General features: G+C 38.2%; 1 long non-coding RNA gene across 1 annotated transcript in view; it reads left to right on the forward strand.

The window, feature by feature from the left end:
• The first annotated feature begins 5,815 nt into the window (after positions 1-5,815).
• LOC147350174 (uncharacterized) overlaps positions 5,816-27,205 on the forward strand; it is a 173,643-nt gene continuing 152,253 nt past the window's right edge. The window contains exon 1 of the long non-coding RNA XR_015149198.1: positions 5,816-5,958. This is a non-coding gene — a long non-coding RNA (uncharacterized LOC147350174). The remainder of the gene's footprint in view (positions 5,959-27,205) is intronic.

Consider the following 27,205-nt stretch of genomic DNA (forward strand, 5'->3'; position numbering starts at 1 on the left):
GAAAAGTGAAAGTGAAGTCGCTCAGTCATGTCCGACTCCTAGCGATCCCATGGACTGCAACCTACCAGGCTCCTCCGTCCATGGGATTTTCCAGGCAAGAGTACCAGAACTATATAAAATCTTCTTTCTTTTTTTTTTTTTTTATTACTTTTAATGAGTAGTAAGTTGCTTTACTAATGTTTTTCGATGTACTGAGATACCCAACTCAAAAACTCTTTATCTTGTTTAGATCAGAGTGTAACAAAATTGAAAGAGCAATAAAGTAGAGCTATATCCATTAATCCTAAGAAATTATTTTTTATCTAAGTCCTTTAGAATTCTCCACAATTAGTTTTCTTTCTGTGTGGTTGTATTTATGCCTCATCATTTAAATATGATTTAATACATATAAAAATTTCTGTATAAGTGGTGATAGTTATTTCTAGGTTATCAAGGTAAATCACTAGTAATATGAAGGTACTTGGACCTATGTTTTTGACTCTTGCTTTCATCTAATCTGATTAACACTTTGACATGAATAAAAAGTAAAATAATGATGTGCATGCATGCTAAGATCTTCAACTATGTCTGACTCTGTACAACCTATGAACTGTAGCCCACCAGTCTCCTCTGTCTCCAGGCAAGAATACTGGAGTGGCTTGCCTCCAGGGGATCTTCATGACCCAAGAATTGAACCCACATCTTCTGCAGCTCCTGTACTGCGGGCGGATTCTTTACTACTGAGCCACTGGGGAAGCCCAAAATAATGATATTTTATTGCAAAAATATGAAATAATATTTAAAATTAAATTTTTGGTTAGTTGGTGTGATGATGCAGCTCTTTGCATATCTCAGAAAACATGAGATGAAGGATGCCATTTATATCATTTTAGGTTAACTTCAAAGAAGAATCCTATGAAATATTAATGGGAGCAAGATTAAAGTATGTATGGGTTAATTTCTAAAGATTCTACAAAGCATTTCTGCAGAGTCTATAATAACCTGTAATACCAATAATTGGATAAACAGGATTATTATTTTCCCATATGATTTTCATTTTGCACAAGTACAAATTTAAATGATTCAAAATTTAAATATAGTAACAGGAAGTAACCAGTCCCATTATAAACCTATAAATGTAGATTTACAGGAGCCCAAGTGCTAGCTTATTCCTGCTGCTTCCCTCAAAGTAATTCTTACAGAAAATACTAGTCACATGTATAAGCTAACAATATCATTTTTTTCTTGTGACCTATCATTTAATTGTAGAGAAGTATATCATTAATCATCATTCTGATTATAAAGTTAAAGCAGAATGAAAATTCAGTTTATTTATTCAGCACATGGAAATAACAATATTCCTTGTAATATTAAGGAGACTATAAAATACATCTCAGTCTCACCACAATTACAAGTTACATCAGTAAATATAATTGCTCTGTACCATAGCAATTACTTTAAACTACTTAGCCTTCAGTTATATGAGGGTTTTGTTTTTTGAACAGTATCAGGTCATTAAATGTGCTGACTGGTGTTATCATTTCATTTTCCTTTCCTTCTGAAGCTCGTGACAATGAAAGCATTTCTGCAGATTCTATACAAAGTCACAAACAAAGTCACCGGGCTGGAGCTTGTCACCCAATAATAGACTTCGTCATTTATGAGTTCCCACTTTATGGCACTCCTGAAATGCTTTCACCTGAACCATTACTGAGCAACCTGAATCATGAGGATAAATCTGCCACTGTGTTCTGCATACAATGACAGATCATCTAAAGGGCGAAAGAGTCTCAGTGAGAAGAGAGCCACTTCTATCACACCTCCCCTCTGCCTATCTATATGCATGCCTGAGTAGGAGGAAACTCTTGCTTTCTTACAATATTATTTATTGGAAGCTGTTACTCCATTGCATTTTTCACTCACAATTTGACAATTCCTCCTACAGTGTAGTTGCTGCAGCAAACACATACTTCTCTTCTGTAGTAACTGCTGTCAGCAAAGGAGAGTTAATTTCCTTCTTGCTGATTCTCAATTTGAGCATCTATGTGCCAGGCATTCTGCCTGCATTTTGCTTCATTATTTCATTTAGTTCTCATGGCAGCCCTATGGAATGGATATTATTATTTTCATAATGTAATGGATATTATTTTTTTTCATAAAAAAAAATCTCAGTTACAAACCTAGTTAAGTAGTGCAATAACTATTCAACCTTGATTTTCTCTGATTCCAAACTCTGCCCTTTCAATGGGCTGTGTCTCTAGCTTTTGTGCACATAATGTATGATTAGCATTGTATTCTTTTCATTTTTTAAACCATGAAATATATATACATAGACATACATACAAGTATGCATACAGCTGCTGCTGTATATAACTTAGTTATGCAATTAAATTTGATGATAAGCCAAACAATATATTTAGAAGTCAGCTTCATACCTTAAAAAAATCCTTGTTTGCTCCCTGTCAAATTCATTCTCTTGGGAGTAATAACATCACTTTTTCCAAATTACGTGTTATTAAACATCTCTCTTTTCTTTAGAGTTTTACTATCTGTGTTATGTATACATAGTTACTTAGTTCATTTTTTTCATTTCCAGTGCATTTCCAATTTACATAAATGAAATTAGTTTTGTTCTTTTGAAGCTTGCTATTCTCAGTTAATGTTATGCTTTGAAGATTCATCCAATCTGACACATGCACCTGCAGTCTTGGGCTTCCCAGTTGGCACTAGTGATAAAGAACCCACCTGCCAATTCAGGAGACATAAGAGACATGGGTTCGATCCCTGGGTGGGAAAGATCCCCTGGAGGAGGGCATGGCTATTCACTCCAGTATTCTTGCTTGGAGAATCCCATGGACAGACAGAGCCTGGTGGGCCACAGTCCATAAAGTTTGCAAAGAGTCGAAGACCACTGAAAAGACGTAGCATGCACGCAGCTGCTGTTTTTTTCCATTGTTGATGGAAATTTGAGTGGTTTCCAGTGTTTTACTATTATGAACAGGACTGGAAGGAAAATTATGATTTCATGTCCACAGAAGCACATGTGCAAGATTGTCTCTAGGGTACACACCAAGTAGTGGGATTGCTAGCTCATAAAATATGCACATGTCAAATATATGGGTAGTGGTTTAGCCATTAAGTCATGTCCAGCTCTTGCCACTGCCTGGACTGTAGCCCTCCAGGCCCCTCTTCCATGGGATTTTCCCAGCAAGTACTGGAGTGGGTTTCCCTTTCTTTCTCTAGGTGATCATCTAGACCCAGAGATAGAACTGGGGTCTCCCGCATTGTAGGCAAATTCTTTACCAACTGACCCACCAAGTATTGTCACAATCATATGGCTTTCTTTCTTTAATTTGTTGATGTTTGAAAACATATTGATCAATTTTATGTTGTTAAATTAATCTAGAATTTTTGAGAAACAAATAGTTCATTATTTATTATCTTTTAATATATAGTCTTGAATTGTCTTGGTATTTTTGCTCTCAATAATTTTCATTTTTAGAAGCTTAACATTTTGTTTGTTTCTTCAACTCTCTGCAAGTACATGTGTGAGACTGGACTTAAATATCTCTTGATAAATGCTTAGAAAAAAATAATTCTAATGCTATCTGATTATTGTGTGGAATATTAAGAGGTTACTGATTTAGACTCTCTAGAGTTAAATATACATTTAAATTTTCTAGTTCTTTACATCTTAGTAAAATTATATTATTCAGAGAATTTATCCACATAAGTTTTCAAAACTACTAGCATATAAACATTCAATTTTAGCATGTAATATACTTAAATTTTAATATCCTACTTTTGTACTTTTAGTTACTTCTTTATTCCTGTTGTAGTACATTTGTATATTCTCTTTTTATCATTATCTTGCCAAATTTGGTCTATTTGTCTCAAACATAATCCAAACACTCCTAAGTAAATATATCATTTTAAAATAATTAAAAAGCCTCAGATATTTAAAATTACTCAAACCAATGGAAACAATAAGAAAAAAGTCTAGAAAATTAATGTTTATTTGATCCCAGTTTCATATTTAAGCAAAAAATAAGTAATTATAAACTTTGGTTTCCTGTTATGAATGATATAATTTCATAAACAAAAAGTTCATCCTTCTAAAAATTGAGATTTAAATATATAAAAAAATTAAAGATTTATTTTAATGAATGCTGTTTCTATTTTAGGTAAAGGTATTATCACATGGTTTTGTTTTAGAGTACTATCTCCATCTAAAGGTCTACCCTTATTTCTCTAAGATATTATGATACAAGCGGGATACTCATGAATAAGCCACTCCTTCAAGCAGTAGAAAATCATCATGGTGACAGAAAATGTAATGTTTACAAAGGGAAAATGCTATACTTATTATAAAATAGGTCATTTACTCCTAAAATTAAGAGTCATAAATATTGTACCAGTACATATTACTCTTTTAATAATGCTTTTATATTATCCACCTTGTAATAAAATTTTGAATCCCTTTTGAAGAAGGAAGAGGCATATGGTTTCCATCTTGCAGAAGTATAATTTTATAAATATACTTGCAGGAAAGAGTTGCTAAATGATAATAAGTAACATGCTGTGGTGTTTTAATGAATTCAGGAAGTCATTTGCTTTTTCAGTGTGAATGTCTTGAATAATTTTTGAATATTAGTTGAATAGTGATGAAAAAGTAAACACTAAATTGCTTTGAAATGATAGAAAGAGCTATTTGACATTCATATACAATGGAGTGACTATTTGAGGGTGTTAAATATTTTATCACCTGCAATCCTTAGTTAAAAATTGTACCTTGACCCCCAGTAAAAATCATACCATGGAGAAACTATGATCATAAAATTTGTACATAAGGCAGAATTTTTTAATACCCCTTATATAATGTTTCCAATAACCCTGTAATATGCCTGCTGCATTAAGGTAAAGGGAGGATATAGCAAGGAGAAAAGTGAGATAGACGACCGTCCTTTCTGATCTAAAGAAATTGAAGGAGAAAGTGAGTAAAGTACGAGAGCCCATTGCTCATATATCTGCTTCCTCACAATGAAACCTCAAGGTGGGATTTGGAGTTCTAGGAGAGGCCTCAAACCAGTGGAGACACCTGAAGCTGCAGATTCAGGAGCCTGAAAAACAGATTGTCCAGGGGGACAGATTCAGTGAAGAGAGAGGGTAGGTTTGGCAAAGGGAAAGAATCGCCAGTGGACCTTGCAGCAGCACGGCTGCATCCATTTGAACTGTACATTGTTTAGTAGGTCAGTATCTTCCTTGTTTCCTGTTTGTGGCCAAAGTACCAGAGGACCATGGAGTAGCAAAGGCAAATATCATGACCAGTCATTAGCAATGAAGTCTTTAATCTAGCACAGCGAGCTCTAGTTTTTGGTGAAAGCAAGGCATAGTTTAAGCCAGGTGCAATTACTTATACCAGAACGCTGTCCAGTCAAGGGGAGACAGAGATTCCAGATAGAAAGGAGGGAGAATTTTGTAGTTATAGCTGTGAAATCTCAGGCCTCCTGCCCTCCACCCACAAAATGTTAAGGCTTAGAAGCCACAGAGCCTCAATCCCACTTATATTTGGTACATTGTTATAGAAGATATTTATCTAATCAGAAAGAAAAAATAATTGTATCAAGGTAAATTTATCAACGTCAAAAACAGATTAATGCCCCCCACCAAAGATGTCCATGTCCCAATTCCCAGAACAGGGGGCAATGTTACATCGCGTGGTAAAGAGGAAAGTAAATTATAGCTGGAATTAAGGTTATTCATCATCTGACCTTAAACTAGGGAGAATGGCTTGAAGGAGCCAGGTGTGCCTAATGTAATCACAAGCCTCTTTAAAAGTGGATGTGACGGCAGAAGAAACAGTCAGTGATGTGAGCTGAGAGCTCCATCAATCTTAAAAAGTCTTCCCCCAAGAGTCACCAGAAAGGAACACAGACCTGCCAAGACCTTGAGGGGAACACCCAAGCTACAGAAAAGAAAGTAAGCTTGTGGGGGATTTTTTGTTTTGTTTTGGCTGTGCCAGGCAGCATGTGGGATCTTGGTTCCCAGACCAGGAAAGTTTGTGTTTTAATTCACTCATGTGGTAATTTGTTACAGCAGCTCTAGAAAATGAAAACAGTGAGATTAAACCAAAGTTGTTTATGTTTTTATTTCTTTGTTTATTTTTCTCTGTATTCAATGATGGGGTATTTATGGGGAAAAAATTAACTTGGTTACACAGAGGTAGAAAGAAATGTGAATATACTTGTAACTGTGACAAACAGCTCTCAAAGATGGAGAAATGACCAAATTTACATTTCCTGATAAATCTTTGCAAGTGCCTAATGAAATTTGAGTTTTCTTCTTACAACTTAAAGATATTTTTCATCTATTCCCCTCAAAATCTACCCAGTATAAGTTCTCCTAGTATCTTAATGTCTAGGCTTCATTTTTCTTTTTTTTTTAAAGCTGAAAAGCAGTTTCATGTAGATCTTGGATAATGAACTGGTTTCTGAAACTCATTATCTCTGATAGCAAGTTAATTGCATTCACTTCCAACCTGTTTTGGCAAGAGCACACTATGTGTGCTTTGTTAAGACTTTGCTACTTACATAGCCATTGAAATTAAATCCTTGGGCTATCCTTTACTAATAACTTTCTTCTATCATGTCCACCTGGTCTCAGGCCTCTTGAACCTGGCATTATTCTTTCCTTCACCTTTGCCACAATCTCAGATTATTCTCACCATTTCTCACCTGGACTATGGCAATAACATATAGTTGGTCTCTCTGTTGCCATTCTATTTCCCTTCTAGATAGAGGCATGCTCCTGTGACGCTTCCCTTTCAAAATCCTGCTTTGGATATCAATTTGTTGGAAGTCATCACTGTATCTCTGCTCCCTACGGGCCATAGGCCATCACCACTCCTTCTCTACAAGTTACATATTGTGATCTCTTCATACTCTGTGCTCAGTCATGTCCGACTCTTTGTGGCCCAGTGAACTGTAGTCCGCCAAATTCCTCTGTCTGTGGAATTTTCCAGGCAAAAATACTGGAGTGGGTTCCCCTTTCCTCCTGTAGAGGATCTTCTGAGCCCAGGGATTGAACCTGCGTTGGCAGGCAGATTCTTTATCACTAGCACCACCTGGGAAGCCCTCTTTTCTACTGTAATGTCTAATAAAGAGCTTGGAAAACTTAATGTACCAAATAACGTGTGTAAATAAATACTTCAAAATAGTTAAAACCAATACTTTATACAGTAATGGATCAGAGATTATTTTGATCTTTGCTGGTATTCCACTGACAGAGGAAGAAAAGGAATCTTTTTTATCTCTTGCAGCTGAACTTGCATTAATCACAATCAACACTCGATTATATTCATTTTTGACAAACTAAAATTTGATCTGTGTAGTATGAGACTGATATAACTATTTTAAGAGGCTGTTGTTAATTAACCTAGGACCAAGGAGACTGAAATTAGCACATCAAAAAATACACCTTCTGTCCAGTGACTTCTCTGTATCTTTTGTTCAATGAATAATTTTTAGCATTATTATTGAAAGTTGTGGCTTCACTCAGTCTATTGATATTGATATGATCTACAGTTCATAAAGTTATCAACACCTTTAAAAGGGTGTTTAACTCACCTTTAAAAGGGTGTTAACTCACCTTTAAAAGGTCGTTTCCTGGGATTAAAAAAATAGGAAAAGTATAACAAAGCAGTTCACTATTTGTTACCATCCTTAACCACTGGTCCACACCTGATTATTCCTAACAGGCCATTGTTTTTCATTCTCTAAGTTTACTTTTTTTCACTTGCTGATATTACTATTTGTTTCATGATTGATTAGTGTAACTTTAAATTATGGCACCCTGCCTAGCATGGAACCCAGTCAAACTGGGACCAACCCAGAGTTTAAATGGATCCTTGTTTATTTTCCCTGAGCTCTTCGTGAGGGATAGAAAAGCAAAATGTTATTATAAAATTGTTCCCTTGTTATAAAACCTCTCCATTTGTAAATTATACTGTTTCAAGAAGTCTTATACTGTCTTTCATATTACTTTACCAAGCCCCAGTGTTAATAAAAAGTATTAAAAAGGCACATAACTGATGATAAAAAGGCTGAGGTTTATAATAGAAATATAAGTTTTCTAGGTCACTCTGTGTATACTTTCTTTAAAAAAAAAATAAAGAGACAAGTGTTTCTACTTAAGAGAATTTGGAGATTCTACCCTCCTTGTGAGAGGGTTGTAAAGATGACAAATGACCTATACATCTATGCTGAGATCAGGATGGAGTTATATATCAGTGAAATAAACTAGTTTGGAGTGAAAATATATAGGCTCTTTTAAGATTTTGAACATTTGATAAAACTTAATACAGATTCCATGAAAAACGCCAACAAAGTAGAAAATTCAAAGGAGAAATGTTTGAAATTCCAGATTTTTCCTTTCTTAAGGAAAACTGCTGAGTCCTTAATCCTGGTTTCATTTTTTTTGTTTTTTAAGAAACTTTGCTATTGTTGTCTTTAACCTTAGAAAATTATCTTTCAAATGAGAAATAATGCTTCATTTTATTTATCCCTGTTATGAGCAAACATCTCTCACAATGTTAGGTCATTCAATTGTCAGTGAAGATATGGAAATTTAGAAAGGTTACAGATTTATTCCAGCTCCCAAATAAGGAAGCAGCAGAGTAGGTCTCTAAGACTAGCTTTCTCAACTACAAATCAAGTCTTATCACTACATAATACAATGTATTAGTTTTCTTGTTTTTGTTGTTTAGTTGCTAAGTTATATCCAACTCTTTTGCAACTCCATGGACTGTAACCCACCCAGCTCCTCTGTCCATGGGATTTCATAGGCAAGTATACTGGAATGGGGGCCATTTCCTTCTCCAGGGATTCTTCCTGAATCAGAAATCCAACCTGCATCTCTTGAATTGGCAGGCAGATTTTCTTACCAATGAGCCACCAGGGAAGCCCATTAGTTTCTTAGGGCTGTTGAAACAAAACACTATGAACTGTGTGGCTTCAACAAAAGAAATGTTTTCTTTCACAGTTCTTGAGGTTAGAAGTCCAAGATCAGGGTGTCAACAGGGTTAGTTCCCTCTGAGGGCTGTTAGGGGAAATCTGTTCAGTGCCTCTCTCCTAACTTCAGGTAGTTTGGCAGGAATTTTTCACATTCCTTGACTTCTGCTGCATCACTCAGATCTCTGCCTTCATGGTCATGTGACATTCTCCCAGTGTACATGTCTGCCTCTGTGCCTGCCTTTGCCCGCTTTGTGTTGTTGTTGTTGTTCAGTTGCTCTGTTGTGTCCAACTCTTTGAGACCCATGGACTGCAGCACGTGAGGCTTCCCTGTCCTTCACCATCTCCTGAAGTTTGCTCAAGTTAGTGTCCATTAAGTCCGTGAAGCCATCCAACCATCTCATCCTTTGACATCCCCTATCCTCCTGCCTTCAATTTTGCCCAGCATCAGGGTCTTTTACAAAGAGTTGGCCCTTCTCATCTGGTGGCCAAAGTATTGGAGCTTCAGAATCAGTTCTTCCAATGAATATTCAGGATTGACTGCCTTTAGGAATTAATTGGTTTGATCTCCTTGCAGTCCAAGGGACTCTCAAGAGTCTTCTCCAGAACCACAGTTCAAAGGCATCAATTCTTCAGCATTCAACTTTTTTCATTGTCCATTTCTCACATCTGTACAAGACTACTGGAAAAACCATAGCTTTGAGTATAGGGAACTTTGGAGGCAAAATAATGTCTCTGCTTTTTAATACACTCTCTAGGTTTGTCATTGCTTTTCTCCCCCCATTTGAAAGATTCTAATTAAATTGGAGTACAGCTGTTAAGTAAAAACTGCACCAGACAGGACGAGTGGCCAAAGAAGATTGTATTCACAGATCGCAGAAGTTGTCTAGACTATTACAATAGAGAAATTGAACTCAACTCTGTTGAGACAAATGGCAAGAGAATTTTTAAGCTCTGGGGCGAGCTAGTGAAAAAGTAGTGGCAGGGATATTAGTGGAGGGAGGTGCACTGGCTTCCGTGACTAGGCCATCTGTGTCTGCTAATTGGGGCCTATTGTAGTCAGGTCCCTACCCTGCCACAGAGACTAGGAGAAGGGCCTCTGTCTTAATGATTATATTTCAAAGGGATGACTCCCAGGTCTTTGGGAAAGACATTCTTAGTTCTAAAGCAAGGTTATTTCAAGGTTAAAAAGGCTGGCAAGAGGCTGAGAGAGGATTTACATCTTAATGGAGCAGAAATAATTTACAATTGCAAGCTTTCTTTAATGTCTAAAAAGAGAGGTCAGGGACCCAGAGTTAGGAAGAAATCTATCTAAAGCTTAGTCAAGCTAAGCAGAACTATCAAGGTCCCTTTAGGAAGAGAGAGCCCACACTAATGACAACACTGAATTTATTCCCCGAATAAAGACCCTCTTCCAAATAACCTCACTTTCTGTGTTAGCACTTCAACGTATTTGAAATGGTGGTGAGGGTAGGGGAATTCAGCTCAAAACACATGGATATGTAACTCACTAATCACTGAAAAGGAAGAGAAATATTTCTAAAATACTTTTGATTCTTGAGATATTTTAATAGGTCAAACTAGAAAAGTTTTACAATAGAAAAGTATAAATTCCAGTGTCATGTTGAATGTTATTTTGATGTCTTCTAATGTATAGCAGAATTTTATGAAAGGAGTAATGTACAATAATGGCGAGTGAATAAAGTGTTTTATCCATTATAATGTGGATGACAAAAATAAACAATGAAAACAATTTATGAAAAATTAAATGTTAGATTTATTATGGTAATATAAAAAAAACCTACAATAAATTTAGCTAAACCTCTCAAGATGAATAAATATAAGCAAAACAAACATTATTCATATACTTGTATAATTATGCTTGGAAAAAATTAAATTTTAAAAACATCAGATTTCCAGGACTCTTAAAAATTCTATGACCCAGCAATCCCACTGCTGGGCATACACACCAAAGAAATCAGAATTGAAAGAGACACATGTACCCCAATGTTCATTGCATCACTGTTTATAATAGCCAGGACATGGAAGCAACTTAGATGTCCATCAACAGATGAATGGATAAGAAAGATGTGGTATATATACACAATGGAATATTGCTGCTAAGTCACTTCAGTCGTGTCTGACTCTGTGTGACCCCAGAGATGGCAGCCCACCAGGCTCCCCAGTCCCTGGGATTCTCCAGGCAAGAACACTGGAGTGGGTTGCCATTTCCTTCTCCAATGCATGAAAGTTAAAAGTGAAAGTGATTTCCCTCAGTCGTGTCCAACTCCTTGCAACCCCATAGACTGCAGCCTACCAGTCTCCTCTGTCCATGGGATTTTCCAGGCAAGAGTACTGGAGTGGGGTGCCATTGCCTTCTCCACAATGGAATATTACTCAGCCATTAAAAATAATACATTTGAATCAGTTCTAATGAGGTGGATGAAACTGGAGCCTATTATACAGAATGAAGTAAGCCAGAAAGAAAAACACCAATACAGTATACTAATGCATATGTATGGAATTTAGAAAGATGGTAACAATAACCCTGTATGTGAGACAGCAAAAGAGACACAGATGTATAGAACAGTCTTTTGGACTCTGTGGGAGAGGGAGAGGGTGGGATGATTTGGGAGAATGGCATTGAAACATGTATAATATCATATAAGAAACGAATCACCAGTCCAGGTTCGATGCAGGATACAGGATGCTTGGGGCTGGTGCACTGGGATGACCCAGAGGGATAGTACGGGAACGGAGGTGGGACAGCGATTCAGGATGGGGAACACATATATACCCATGGCAGATTCATGTTGATGTATGGCAAAACCAATAAAATATTGTAAAGTAATTAGCCTCCAATTAAATAAATTTAAAATTAAAAAATTCTAATTCAGATGGTACATGTGTAAGATGTGTAATTTGTATGTAACCATATCCCATGTGGTGATGGTTTTTCAGTCACTAAGTTGTGTCTGACTCTGTGGTCCTGGGACTGAAGCACCATATGCTTCCCTGTCTTTGAGTTTTTCTCCAAATTTACTCAAACTCATGTCCATTGAGTCACTTCAGTGATGACCCCAACCATCTCATTCTTTCTTGCCCCTTTTTCCACCTCTCTTAGCCTTGGAAGGAAAGTTATGACCAACCTAAATAGCATATTTAAAAGCAGAGACATTACTTTGCCAACAAAGGTCCATTTAGTCAAGGCTATGGTTTTTCCAGTAGTCATGTATGGATGTGAGAGTTGGACGATGAAGAAAGCTGAGCACCGAAGAATGGATGCTTTTGAACTCTGATGTTGGAGTAGACTCTTGAGAGTCCCTTAAACTGCAGGAAGATCCAGCCAGTCCAGCCTAAAGGAGATCAGTCCTGGGTGTTCATTGGAAGGACTGATGTTGAAGCTGAAACTCCAATACTTTGGCCACCTGATGCAAAGAGTTGACTCATTGGAAAAGACCCGATGCTGGGAGGGATTGGGGGCAGGAGGAGAAGGGGATGACAGGATGAGATGGCTGGATGGCATCACCGACTAGATGGACAAGGGTTTGGATAGACCCCGGGAGTTGGTGATGGACAGGGAGGCCTGGAGTGTTGCGATTCATGGAGTCGCAAAGAGTCGGACCTGACTGAGCGACTAAACTGAACTGAACAGCCTTTCCCAGCATCAGGGTCTTTTCCAGTGAGTCAGCTCTTCACATAAGGTGGCCAAAGTATTAGAGCTTCAGCATCAGTCCTTCGAGTGAATATTCAGGGTTGCTTTCCTTTAGGATTGACTGGTTTGAACTCCTCGTTTTCCAGGGGACTTTGAAGAGTCTTCTCCACACTACAATTTGAAAGCATCAGTTCTTTGGTGGTCAGCCTTCTTTATGGTCCAACTCTCAGACCCATACATGACTACTGTAAAAACCATAGCTTTGTTTATATGGACTTTTGTTGGCAACGTGATGTCTCTGCTTTTTAACTTGCTGGCCAAGTTTGTCATGGTTCCAAGGAGCAAGCATCTTTTAATTTCATAGCTGCAGTTAAACATCCACAGTGATTTTGGAGCCTAAAAAAATAAAGTCTCTCACTGTCTCCATTGTTTCCCCATCTATTTGCCATGAAATAATGGGACATGATGCCCTGATCTTAGGTTTTTCAATGTCGAGCTTTAAGCCAGTTTTTTCACTCTCTTCTTTCACTTTTATCAAGAGTCTCTTCAGTTCCTCTTCACTTTCTGCCATTAGAGTGGTGCCATCTGCATATCTGAGGTTATTGATATTTTCCCCTGCAATCTTGATTCCAGCTTGTGAGTCATCCAGCCTGGCATTTCTTACGATGTTCTCTACATATGTTAAATAAGCGGGGTGACAATAGACAGCCTTGACGTACTCCTTTCCCAATTTGGAATCAGTCAGTTGTTTCATGTCCAGTTCCAACAGTTGCTCCTTGACATGCATACAGGTTTCTCAGAAGGCAGGTAAAGTGGTCTGGTATTCCCATATTGTTAAGAATTTTCCAGTTTGTTGTGATATACATACACAGTTTGTTTTAATCTTATGTGATTATTATTAGGGGATTTTTGACAAAATAAGATTTAAAGTCCTTTAAAAAAAGGTGGAAAAGGAAACTTTTTAAAGGTAAGAAATATGATCAACTTTGGGAGAAGATTATTTCTGCAAAAGTACATCATGAATTTGTTCATATCAAATATGGTTAAATCTAGCCGGAAAACTTAAAAAAAAAAAAAAAAAAAGCTATTTCATGCCATAAGAAATTAAGTGATTTTTCTGAATAATAATGGTCTTTTGGACTGAATATACAGCTTCTGACTAATCATTTTCTTCCAATGGATGTATTAAGTGCTTAAAATATGTTAAACATTAAAACTGAAATACTGTCATCTCTTCCTTTAAATGATCTTCTTCATTGCTTGGTAGATAATTTAGAAACTCACAGCTTTTCTGTATATGGAAACAGAAGGTATGGGTGATATTTATGTTACATATCTGCATGTAATTCTACTTCAGTAACTGTTAAAATTATTATTGGTCTTCCCTGGTGGCTCAGTGGTAAAAACTGCCTGCTAATGCAGGAGACATCAGTTCAAGCCCTGGGTCAGGAATGAACCCCTGGAGAAGGAAATGACAACCTACTCCAATATTCTTGCACGGGAAATCCATGAATGAGGAGCCAGGTGGGCTACAGTCCCTGGTATTATAAAAGAATCAGACATGACTTAGCACCTAAAAAACAACCACCATGAATAATTATTCATGATAGGACATATTTGTGGACTTATTTTGGAGCCTGTGTATAAAATAACAAGCCTGTATGTAGAATAACAGGGCTATCTTCTGAAGTTGGTCATTCTTTGGATCCAGTCCAAAGGGTGTTGCCTATCTCTTAGCTCAGAAATGAATTTGAGTTGGTGGCCCCTAGCTTGGAAACAGTGTAAGATAATATCTTGAAATTGGTTTTATTTCTTGGAGGCTAGTTTCATTGTGAAGGTAAAAATATGGATATAGACATGTGGAGAAATAATCAAATCTAGAAAATAAACAAAAAGCTGGCAAAGTTATACCACCCCAAAGACATCAAGAAGTTAATCATGGTTTTTTTTTTTTTTCCTGGATTTGCAAAGCATAAAATAGAATTGCAGACACAATTCAAGCCTGTCACTTTTCTAAGTTGAAGGCATGTTACCGTAACTTGATCATTCTGTAGTGAAATCCATGAAACAAGAAAAAGAAAACGAGGAAAAGTTACCTGAAGTTCAGTTCAGTCATTCAGTCGTGTCTGACTCTTTGCTACACCATGGAACACAGCACACCAAGCCTCTCTTTCCATCATCAACTCCCAGAGTTTACCCAAACTCATGTCCATTGACTCAGTGATGCCATCCAACCATTTCATCCAATGTCATCTCATTTTCCTGCCTTCAATCTTTCCCAGCATCAGGGTCTTTTCAAATGAGCCAGCTCTTTGAAATAGGTAGCCAAAGTATTAGTTTCAGCTTCAACATCAGTCCTTCCAATGAACACCCAGGATTATCTTTTTTAGGATGGACTGGTTGGATCTCTTTGCAATCCAAGGGACTCCTCACAAGTCTTCTCCAACACCACAGTTCAAAATACCAATTCTTCAGCATTCAGCTTTCTTTAGAGTCCAACTCTCACATCCATACATGACTATTGGACAAACCATAGCCTTGACTAGACGGACCTTTGTTGGCAAAGTAATGTCTGCTTTTTAATATGCTGTATATATTTTTCATAACTTTACTTCCAAGGGGGCAAGAGTCTTTTAATTTCATGACTTCTGTCACCATCTGCAGTGATTTTGAAGCCCCCAAAAATAGTCTCTCACTGTTTCCACTGTTTCCCCATGTATTTGCCGTGAAGTGATGGGACTGGATGCCATGATCTTCGTTTTCTGAATGTTGAGCTTTAAGCTAATTGTTTCACTCTCCACTTTCACTTTCATCAAGAGGCTTTTGAGTTCCTCTTCACTTTCTGCCATAAGAGTGGTATCACCAACATATATGAGGTTATTAATATTTCTCCTGGCAACCTTTATCCCAGCATGTGCTTCTTCCAGTCCAGCATTTCTCATGGTGTACTCTGCATATAAGTTAAATAAGCAGGGTGACAATATACAGCCTTGACGCACTCCTTTTCCTATTTGGAACCAGTATGTTGTTCCATGTCCAGTTCTAACTGTTGCTTCCTGACCTGCATACAGGTTTCTCAAGAGACAAGTCAGGTGGTCTGGTATTCCCATCTCTTTCAGAGTTTTCCACAGTTTATTGTGATCTACACAATCAAAAGCTTTGGCATACTCAATAAAGCAGGAATAGATGTGTTTCTGGAACTCTTTCTTTTTCCATGATCCAGCAGATGTTGGCAATTTGATCTCTGGTTCCTCTGCCTTTTCTAAAACCAGCTTGAACATCTGGAAGTTCACAGTTCACATATTGCTGAAGCCTGGCTTGGAGAATTTTAAGCATTACTTTACTAGCATGTGAGATGAGTGCAATTGTGTGGTAATTTGAGCATTCTTTGGCATTGCCTTTCTTTGGGATTGGAATGAAAACTGACCTTTTCCAGTCCTGTGGCCACTGCTGAGTTTTCCAAATTTGCTGGCATATTGAGTGTAGCACTTTCATAGCATCCTCTTTCAGTATTTGAAATAGTTCAACTGGGATTCCATCATCTCCATTGGTTTTGTTGGTAGTGATGCTTCCTAAGACCCACTTGACTCACCGTCCAAGGATGTCTGGCCCTAGGTGAGTGATCACACCATCATGGTTATCTGGGTCATGAAGATCATTTCTCTACAATTCTTCTGTAATATTCTTGCCACTTCTTCTTAATATCTTCTCCTTCTATTAGGCCCTTAAAATTTCTGTCCTTTATTGAGCCCATCTTTGCATGAAATGTTCCCTTGGTATCTCTAATTTTCTTGAAGAGATCTCTAGTCTTTCCCATTCTATTGTTTTCCTCTATTTCTTTGCATTGATCACCGAGGAAGGCTTTCTTATCTCTCCTTGCTATTCTCTGAAACTGCATTCAAATGGGTATATCTTTTCTTTTCTCCTTTGCTTCTTTTCTTTTCACAGCTCTTTGTAAAGCCTCCTCAGACAGCCTTTTTTTTTTTTTTTTTTGCATTTCTTTTTCTTGGGGATGGTCTTGATCCCTGTCTCTTGCACAATGTTATGAACCTCTGTCCATAGTTCATTAGGAACTCTATCAGATCTAGTCCCTTAAATCTATTTCTCACTTCCACTGTATAATCGTAAGGGATATGATTTAGGTCATACCTGAATGGTCCAGTGGTTTCCCCTACTTTCTTCAATTAAGTCTGAGCTTGGCACTAAGGAGTTCATGATTTGAGCCATAGGCAGCTCCCAGTCTTGTTTTTGCTGACTGTATATAGCTTCTCCATCTTTGGCTGCAAAGAATATAATCAATCTGATTTCAGTGTTAGCTATCTGGTCTGTCTACTCTTGTGGTGTTGGAAGAGGGTGTTTGCTATAACCAGTGCATTCTCTCGGCAGAACTCTATTTAGCCTTTGCCCTGCTTCATTCTGTATTCCAAGGCTAAATTTGCCTGTTACTCCAGGTGTTTCCTGACTTGCTACTTTTGCATTCCAGTCCCCTATATGCAGGTCAGGAAGCAACAGTTAGAACTGGACATGGAACAACAGACTGGTTCCAAATAGGAAAAGGAGTATGTCAAGGCTGTATATTGTCACCCTGCTTATTTAACTTATATGCAGAGTACATCATGAGAAATGCTGGACTGGAAGAAACACAAACTGGAATCAAGATTGCCGGGAGAAATATCAATAACCTCAGATATGCAGATGACACCACCCTTATGGAAGAAAGTGAAGAGGAACTAAAAAGCTTCTTGATGAAAGTGAAAGTGGAGAGTGAAAAAGTTGGCTTAAAACTCAACATTCAGAAAACGAAGATCATGGCATCCGGTCCCACCACTTCATGGGAAATAGATGGGGAAACAGTGGAAACAGTGGCAGACTTTGTTTTTCTGGGCTCCAAAATCACTGCAGATGGTGACAGAAGCCATGAAATTAAAAGACACTTACTCCTTGGAAGGAAAGTTATGACCAACCTAGATAGCATATTCAAAAGCAGAGACATTACTTTGCCAACAAAGGTTCGTCTAGTCAAGGCTATGGTTTTTCCAGTAGTCATGTATGGATGTGAGAGTTGGACTGTGAAGAAGGCTGAGTGCTGACGAATTGATGCTTTTGAACTGTGGTGTTGGAGAAGACTCTTGAGAGTCCCTTGGACTGCAAGGAGATCCAACCAGTCCATTCTGAAGGAGATCAGCCCTGGGATTTCTTTGGAAGGAATGATGCTAAAGCTGAAACTCCAGTACTTTGGCCACCTCATGCGAAGAGTTGACTCATTGGAAAAGACTCTGATGCTGGGAGGGATTGGGGGCAGGAGGAGAAGGGGACGACAGAGGATGAGATGGCTGGATGGCATCACTGACTCGATGGACGTGAGTCTGTGCAAACTCCGGGAGTTGGTGATGGACAGGGAGGCCTGGCATGCTGCGATTCATGGGGTCGCAATGAGTCGGACACGACTGAGCAACTGATCTGATCTGATCTGATAGTGAAAAGAACATGTTTTTGGGGTGTTAGTTTTAGAAGGTCTTGTAAGTCTTCATAAAACTGTTGAACTTCAGCTTCTTCAGTGTTACTGGTCGGGGCATAGGCTTGGATTACATTGATATTGAATGGTTTGTCTTGGAAACCAACAGAGGTCACACTGTCGTTTTTGAGATTGGCATCCAAGTACTGTATTTCAGACTCTTTTGTTGACCATGATGGGTACTCCATTTCTTCTAAGGGATTCCTGCCCACAGTAGTAAATATAATGGTCATCTGAGTTAAATTCACCCATTCCAGTCCATTTTAGTTCACTGAGTCCTAGAATGTTGACGTTCACTCTTGCCATCTCCTGTTTGACCACTTCCAATTTGCCTTGATTCATGGACCTAACATTTAAGGTTCCTATACAGTATTACTCTCTACAGCATCAGACCTCGCTTCTATCACCAGTCACATCCACAACTGGGTGTTTTGGTTTTCCTTTGGCTCTGTCTTAAAGTTACCTTAATATTAGTGAAAGTCTCATAAAATCATGTTTAACATATTTAAATAAATGCATAATTATTTAACCTGCACATATTTACATTTTTGTTTAACATGCTGAATTCTTACAGCTAATGCTTATAATGTCTTTGTTGTGTATTTCCCTTAGTTTTATTCTAAAAATTGTTAGAAATATTATCAAAAGTTGTGGCCTTACATAACATTCACTAGTACACCTTAATGAATGCTTATTATGTAAAAGGCATTACTCTGAAGAGTGTCCCTGTATTTGCCTAACTCTTACCAGTTTATATAGATCCTCACAAATGAATAAAATGATACATGGAGAACTGGATACGTGGAGAATTTGAATGTCTTTCTCGAGGTCAAATACATAATAGTTGATGTCATAAGATTCACAGCCAGTGTCTATGTTTTGTTATGTCAGAGAACCTTAAATGTTTAATGTTCACAAGTATAACACATATTTTATATAAATATTTTGAGTGAAAGTGAAGTCGCTCAGTCGTGTCCGACTCTTAGCGACCCCATGGACTATACAGCCCACCAGGCCCTCTGTCCATGGGATTTTCCAGGCAAGAGTACTGGAGTGAAATGTCATTGCCTTCTCCATTAACAGCGGCTAGGCATATTGTATTTACTTGGAGCTGGTATACTTGGTGACAGCCTTTGTGCCCTCGGACACAGCGTGCTTGGCCAGCTCCCCAGGTAGCAGCAAGCGCACGGCGTTCTGGATCTCCCTGTTTGTGATAGTCGAGTGTTTGTTGTAATGCGCCAGGCGTGATGCCTTGCCAGCGATGCACTCGAAAATGTCATTGACGAAGGAGTTCATAATTCCCATGGCCTTGGACAAGATGCCAATGTCCGGAAGGACTTGCTTCAGCACCTTGTACCCGTACACGGAGTAGCTCTCCTTGTGGCTGCACTTGTGCTTCTTGCCGTCCTTCTTCTGGGCCTTGGTCACAGCTTTTTTAGAGCCCTTTTAGGTGCAGGAGCAGACTTAGCTGGTTCAGGCATGTCTATAATGACAACACCCAACAACACAGAAAGATCTTGAAATAAATATTTTGAAAAACACCCCAAATTTCAAGTAGATAGGTTTTTAATCTTTATGATTCTTAATATTCTATCATTACAGGTTGTGACAAAACAGCCTCTAAACTATCCTAAGTGTAATAATGAGTTTACTACTTGCAACTCTATCTCTCCCTCACTAAGGAATAGTATAACTGTATACTAGAAGTACATAAAAGAGGCAGTACTATGGAGATTTACAGTCCCTGAAAGTTACATTGAAATATAAATTATTTGCTGTTCTATGCAGGATATATTTTTAGTGCCCCTAGAAACAATTACCCATCCTAGATGGAAGTCATCCATGAGACTGATTCTGGTATCCTCTTGTAGTTCTAGGTTTGTCCAATGGGGAGCAGCAGATGGCTGTAGGCAGAAATGTGTGTAGTAAATATGGATATTTATCTGCTTACCATCTTTGGGGTTACCACAGGCTGATTACTGACTGGATCCAAGAGCACAGCCTCTGGTAGTCAGTTGTCTGGATACAGTTCATGACTGTGTTCCACATCATAGCCCATCTAAGTGTGTCTTGAGAGCCAGGGGTGTTAAGAGTCCTGTTTTTGCTAGCTCCAAATTATTGCAGTAATTTTGTGGGTTTTCTATACCGTGGCTTTATCTTGTAATTTTTTTCCTTTATTAAGCTCTTCCAAATTACAAAATTGCCATGTGCCATCTGTTTCCTGTAGGAACCCTGCCTGGTACTTTCACTATAATTGAAAATAACTTAATTATGGAATCACTTTGATTTTCCCTTCAGTTAAGCATTTAAATCACCCCCATTTTATTCCAGTACTATCCATCACTATATACTTTCATGTATTCCAATGCATAATAGATTAGATTATTATGCAGTAAATTGTCACTCCTCTGCCCTACCAGAGTAATACTCCTTTGGACAATTTAAGCCTCCAGGCATAGTGTACAGTCTACTGTTTAGGTTTAATCATATCATGAGATTCAGTCAAGAAAGGATCAGCAAGTGTTATGAAATCAGAGCTTTTAAATATTCTACTGTATTTACTTACTCACCTGTGCTTCTATTATCTATTATGCTAAGAAAATATCTTGGGTTGATGCTGCTTCCAGGGAAACAAGGAGATACATGGAGCATCAGTTCAGTTCAGTCGCTCAGTCATGTCTGACTCTTTGCGACCCCATAAATCACAGCACGCCAGTTGGAGAAGGCTCTTGAGAGTCCCTTGGACTGCAAGGAGATCCAACCAGTCCATCCTAAAGGAGATCAGTCCTGGGTGATCATTGCAAGGACTGATGCTGAGAATGAAACTCCAATACTTTGGCCACCTCATGCAAAGAGTTGACTCATTGGAAAAGACCCTGATGCTGGGAGGATTGGGGCAGGAGGAGAAGGGGATGACAGAGGATGAGATGGCTGGATGGCATCACCAACTCGATGGACATGAGTTTGAGTGAACTCCGGGAGTTGGTGATGGACAGGGAGGCCTGGCGTGCTGCGATTCATGGGGTCTTAATACTTGGACCCAATTCACAGAGTCTCAAGAGAGTTATACACAGTAAGGCATATGATGGGATTAGCATAGTGTCTTTAACAAAGACTCAGTGCTAGTTGTAGCTCTTACCATCTGATTTGAACATGCACTTCTATAAATATATTTTTACCGAATTTTCTCCATTTGCTTGTGATAAAAGCCAGTTTCAAAGTCACATTTGAATCTAAGTTTCTACAAGGATAGCCTGTGGTTTTTATTTGGTGGGGGAGGTGGAATCAGCATAACACACAAATATTATATTGATACTACTGAGATTTTTGCCTATGCCTCAAGGATGTCACGAAGAGAGATACATTAATTACTTAAAGAATTTATGTATTTGACTATTCAAGCTGAAGTGAATAATTAAAAAACTGAAGATGACATATTCATATTTTACCTTGAATGCTTAAATCAACAGCCTCTGATAATCACACATACCCTTTTTTCATTCCTCCACCTGCCCTTGAGTCTCTGCCAAAACATGAGTGTGACCGCCTGTCTATAGTAAGCTCTGCATGAGGAGTCTTTGCATGTCTAAAAAAAAAAAAAATTAAGGTAATTGGAATACTGTCCTGTACCTGTCAAATTGGTTTAATAACAAAATGTTTGCTATGTGTGCATTTCCTAAAAGAATGTTTATTACTATGCTGCTAGATTTTTGATCTATAAAGAAGACTAAAAAATGGTCTGTTTTGGAGAGATTTCCAGTCTATTCTAGAAAAGAGTTGCATAGTTGGTGGTTATAATTCAGTTTAACATATTTAGTAAGTGAAAGTAGATTATAAAAGCATAAAACAGTGCATGAATCCTTTAATATTGGCACAGTATTAATCTGATTTGAATGACACCTATTCTTTTTGGGCTCAGCTTGGTGGCTCAGATGGTAAAGTGTCTGTCTACAATGCGAGAGACCTGGGTTCGATCCCTGGGTTGGGAAGATTCCCTGGAGAAGGAAATGGCAACCCACTCCAGTACTCTTGCCTAGAAAATCCCATGAACGGAGGAGCCTGGTGCAGGGTACTGCCCATGGGGTCGCAAAGAGTCTGACACGACTGAAGGACTTCACTTTCACTTTCACTTTTGCATTGCTTAGACCTGCTTTAAAAATTACACTATCTTTGCAGCTTCTCAATCTTCCTCAATAAATTTATGTATTCTAAGTTACAGGAAAACAACACAGTCAGCTCTGAAATGCCTAATATATATAAGTAGGTCAATCACAATCCCTAATTATTCAAACTCTCCCCCTTCCTGGTCTTAGCCCTTTATATTTCTTTACAAATCTTGCATAAATTCATTCAGCAAGAACTTATTAGCATTATCACTCTAGACAATAAGTATATAAAGTTTACAAGACAGAGAAAATACAGTCTATATTCTAGTAGAGGAAACCAACATAAAAATAATAGTCTTTTGATTGTGAAAATTTTCAGATATTTTTTACCAGTTTACTTTTCACATTTATTTATTTGATCTTCACTGTATATATGGTTCCATTTCTTCATTATACAAATACGTTGTAAGTGTATGTCCTAAGAAAACCATTCATTTACCACAAAGAAAAAGAGACAAATGATTATTTACTTTCCTATCTTCCTGCTTCCATTCAAACCACTATCAGACTTGCTAATTCTCTGATCACCTTCAACACCTAATACATTGGACTTCTGGTTTTCCTCCAACATTCTCTGGAAATCACTCTTACTGAAGCAACTGTGCCCTGTGATTTTTCTCAGTCAGTGAGCCCTGTATCTTTAGGATTTAGACTACAGATAAATTTCCATGTACTAAATATAATTCAATCCTTTTGTTTCTAACTCAAGAAATCTCATCAAAGTACATCAAAGTTTTATAACAACTCATATCAGCTCTAAATTATATTGAAAATGAAGTTATTTGAAAAAGTACAGTATGAAAGCAGTGACTTAAAGAAAAAGTGTGTTACCCTTTGGCAAATATTTAGAACATTTTTTGAAATAATATCTTCCTTTTGAGGTCTATTTTTAACTATCACTATCCTTTAAAACATCTGGCCACTAACTCCTGGAAAACAGTTCTTGCTTATGGGGTGGATGTGTGTGCTTTGTACCACAGTCACTTTTATCCTTAATAGTGAATAGGCACATAAACTTTGGTTTTATATACCATAATAGCATAACTACAAATACATTAAGAATTTTTAAGAATTAATGTTTAATCTGAGAATGGAAATTAAAAGTGTATGCAAATCACACCTGTTAGAGTGTGGCAAAGAATATGCTCTCAAAAGATAGTGATTGTTTAATACAATGATTAGGTCCCCCCCCCCCCCCCGATATACCTATTAAGAATATTTTGAAATACCTCTAAACTGATGTTTTTGTTTGGAAATAACATTAAACTTAGTATTTCTTGGGCTTCCCTTGTGGCTCAGCTGGTAAAGAAGCCACCTGCAATGTGGGAGCCCTAGATTTGATCCTTGGGTTGGGAAGAACCTTGGAGAAGGGAAAGGCTACCCACTCCAGTATTCTGGCCTGGAGAATTCATGGACTGTATAGTGTGTGGGACCTAAAGAGTGGGATCTGACTGAATAACTTTCGCTTTCACTTTCATTTAGTATTCCAGTGAAAATTATGCCTGTTGCACCTCAAGAAAAGTGAAGAAGAAAATTACTTTTTTATTAGTAGGGAATGAAATTGAGCATTTGAGGGGAAGGTAAATCTTATTTCCCTTGAGGAAGGTAATATCAACCAACTGAGGATAAGCGCTGGCCCAAAGGAAGTGGCCAAATACAGATATAGTCAGCTGTCCATATCTGGAGGCTCTGCATCTGTGAACTCAACTGCAGGCTGAAAATATTTAAAATTTCTGAAAGTTCCAAAAAGCAAAATTTGAACTTGCCATACCCTGGCCCATTTACATAGCATTTACATTGTATCAGGTATTATAAGTAACCTAGAGATTATTTAAACTACACAGAAGGATGTGTGTAGTCTATATGCAAATACTAGACTGCTTTATACAAGGGATTGGAGTACCTGCACATTTTTACATCTACCAGAGTCCTAGAATCAACCCTTCCTGAGTATTGAGGGATCATAGATCCCTTTAAAATTCTTCAGGGAGACGAACCAATACAGGTATGTTATGTTTATAGAAATGCTAAAAAATGAAGCCAGAGCATATATAGACGTAAATTGAATTGGCTAAGTGTCATGTATAGAAAGTGATGCAGTATGTTTAAGAAGATAAGCAATCAGGAATAAGAACTCCCCTGAAACTCACCCTTTTTTTTCTATTTTAATTTTTAAAATTTCTATTGAGTTATAATTGTATACACATCAAGGTAAGAGAAACCCAAGTAAGACGGTAGGTGTTGCAAGAGGGCATCAGAGGGCAAACACACTGAAACCATACTCACAGAAAACTAGTCAATCTAATCACAGTAGGACCACAGCCTTGTCTAACTCAATGAAACTAAGCCATGCCCGTGGGGCAACCCAAGATGGGCGGGTCATGGTGGAGAGATCTGACAGAATGTGGTCCACTGGAGAAGGGAATGGCAAACCACTTCAGTATTCTTGCCTTGAGAACCACATGAACAGTATGAAAAGGCAAAATGAAAGGATACTGAAAGAGAAACTCCCCAGGTGAGTAGGTGCCGAATATGCTATTGGAGATCAATGGAGAAATAACACCAGAAAGAATGAAGGGATGAAGCCAAAGCAAAAAGAATACCCAGCTGTGGATGTGACTGGTGATAGAAGCAAGGCCTGATGCTGCAAAGAGCAGTATTGCATAGGAACCTGGAATGTCAGGTCCATGAATCAAGGCAAATTGGAAGTGGTCAAAGAAGAGATGGCAAGAGTGAATGTTGACATTCTAGGAATCAGCAAACTGAAACGGACTGGAATGGATGATTTAACTCAGATGACTATTATATCTACTACTGTGGGCAGGAATCCCTCAGAAGAAATGGATTAGCCATCATGGTCAACAAAAGAGTCTGAAATGCAGTAATTGGATGCAATCTCAAAAATGACAGAATGGTCTCTGTTCATTTCCAAGGCAAATCATTCAATATCACAGTAATCCAAGTCTATGCCCCAACCAGTAACGCTGAAGAAGCTGAAGTTGAACGGTTCTATGAAGACCTACAAGACCTTTTAGAACTAACACCCAAAAAAGATGTCCTTTTCTTATAGGTGACAGGAATGCAAAAGTAGGAAGTCAAGAAACACCTGGAGTAACAGGCAAATTTGGCCTTGGAATGCGGGATGAAGCAGGGCAGAGACTAATAGAGTTTTGCCAAGAAAATGCACTGGTCATAACAAACACCCTCTTCCAACAACACAAGAGAAGACTCTATACGTGGACATCATCAGATGGTCAACACCAAAATCAGATTGATGATATTCTTTGCAGCAAAAGATGGAGAAGCTCTATACAGTCAGCAAAAACAAGACCAGGAGCTGACTGTGGCTCAGACCATGGACTCCTTATTGCCAAATTCAGAGGTGAATTGAAGAAAGTAGGGAAAACGACTAGACCATTCAGGTATGACCTAAATCATATCCCTTATGATTATACAATGGAAGTGAGAAATAGATTTAAGGGCCTAGATCTGATAGATAGAGTGCCTGATGAACTATGGAATGAGGTTTGTGACATTGTACAGGAGACAGGGATCAAGACCATCCCCGTGGAAAAGAAATGCAAAAAAGCAAAATGGCTGTCAGGGGAGGCCTTACAAATAGCTGTGAAAAGAAGAGAAGTGAAAAGCAAAGGAGAAAAAGAAAGATATAAGCATCTGAATGCAGAGTTTCAAAGAATAGCAAGAAGAGATAAGAAAGCCTTCTTCAGCAATCAATGCAAAGAAATAGAGGAAAACAACAGAATGGGAAAGACTAGGGATCTCTTCAGGAAAATCAGAGATACCAAAGGAATATTTCATGCAAAGATGGGCTCGATAAAGGACAGAAATGGTATGGACCTAACAGAAGCAGAAGATATTAAGAAGAGGTGGCAAGAATACACAGAAGAACTGTACAAAAAAGAGCTTCACGGCCCAGGTAATCACGATGGTGTGATCACTGACCTAGAGCCAGACATGCTGGAATGTGAAGTCAAATGGGCCTTAGAAAGCATCACTACGAACAAAGCTAGTGGAGATGATAGAATTCCAGTTGAGCTATTCCAAATCCTGAAAGATGATGCTGTGAAAGTGTTGCACTCAATATGCCAGCAAATTTGGAAAACTCAGCAGTGGCCACAGGACTGGAAAAGGTCAGTTTTCATTCCAACCCCAAAGAAAGGCAATGCCAAAGAATGCTGAAACTACTGCACAATTGCACTCATCTCACATGCTAGTAAAGTAATGCTCAAAATTCTCCAAGCGAGGCTTCAGCAATATGTGAACCGTGAACTTCCTGATGTGGATGCTAGTTTTAGAAAAGTCAGAGAAACCAGAGACCAAATTGCCAACATCCACTGGATCATGGAAAAAGCAAGAGAGTTCCAGAAAAACATCTATTTCTGCTTTATTGACTATGCCAAAGCCTTTGACTGTGTGGATCACAATAAACTGTGGAAAATTCTGAAAGAGATGGGAATACCAGACCACCTGATCTGCCTCTTGAGAAACCTGTATGCAGTTCAGAAAGCAACAGTTAGAACTGGACATGGAACAACAGACTGGTTCCAAGTAGGAAAGGGAGTATGTCAAGGCTGTATATTGTCACCTGTTTATTTAATTTATATGCAGAATACATCATGAGAAATGCTGGACTGGAAGAAACACAGGCTAGAATAAAGATTGCTGGGAGAAATATCAATACCCTCAGATATGCAGATGACACCACCCTTATGGTAGAAAGTGAAAAGGAACTAAAAAGCCTCTTGATGAAAGTGAAAGTGGAGAGTGAAACAGCTTAAAGCTCAACATTTAGAAAACAAAGATCATGGCATCCGGTCCCATCACTTCATGGGAAATAGATGGGGGAACAGTGGAAACAGTG

The sequence above is a fragment of the Bos grunniens genome, chromosome 20, assembly GCF_055505025.1.
Source record: "Bos grunniens cultivar Pamir isolate PY7600 chromosome 20, Bosgru_T2T1.0, whole genome shotgun sequence".
NCBI lineage: Eukaryota > Metazoa > Chordata > Mammalia > Artiodactyla > Bovidae > Bos > Bos grunniens.